Genomic DNA, 880 nt, shown 5'->3' on the forward strand with positions numbered 1-880 from the left:
GCCACTTCCTTGATTATTGGTAGAATCCTGCTGGCTTCCCAGCAAGCACTGGGGCAAGAACAATTTGTCACTGCACCTTCTTTGACTATGAAGCCATGATTCCCCACAAGACTTGACTTGTTGGTAAGCCTTCTTTTCCCGTGAGAGGTCTGACTCATGGGATGTATGGTAGCCAAGATATTCTAAGAGCCAGTTCTAAAAGAAAAGGTTGTGATAATCACTCCCTAGGGGGCAACAATAACTTGTTTGGGAATTAAGGCTTTGGAGCCAGATGGCATACTCTCGAAGGGAAACTGAAGGAAGGCTCAAAGTTGAGGATTTTAAGAAGTTCACCCAGGAGAAGGTCAAGAATGATAGGCAGCTCTGAAGAAATAGAGACTGGAAGTTAGTTACAAGTGGCTATGAAAAAGCAAGCTAGGACTGGAGCTTAGAAGATTATTAGCATGGAAAATCCACATTGTTTTTCCTGAAGCTCAGCTCATTTGAGATCAATCAAACCAACGAGGAGGCCAGCAGTTCAAGAATAAGAATTAATTGAATGTCTTGTTTAAAATGCAGGTTACTGGACCAGCCCTTTTCCCACATTTCCCCTCCCCTCACACTTCATAGATTCAGATTCAATGAAAACTAACTAAGATCAAACTGGGTAGGGGATTTACAATTTTTAAAACATTTCAAGTGATTCTATACACTGGTTCTAAGGTCATAAGCTTTAAAAAATTGGATATAAAAATCTATCTTTCTTGTTATTACACCTTTAACTCAGGGCCTCGGTGTTGTCATTGAGGTACTTTGATGAAGGCCCATGCTTTCCCACTTGAGCCATACCTCCACCTCATGAACTTTTCTGCTTGGGATGGTTTAGAACCTCACTCCTTGG

Source organism: Perognathus longimembris, chromosome 28 (assembly GCF_023159225.1).
Source record: "Perognathus longimembris pacificus isolate PPM17 chromosome 28, ASM2315922v1, whole genome shotgun sequence".
Classification (NCBI taxonomy): Eukaryota; Metazoa; Chordata; class Mammalia; order Rodentia; family Heteromyidae; genus Perognathus; species Perognathus longimembris.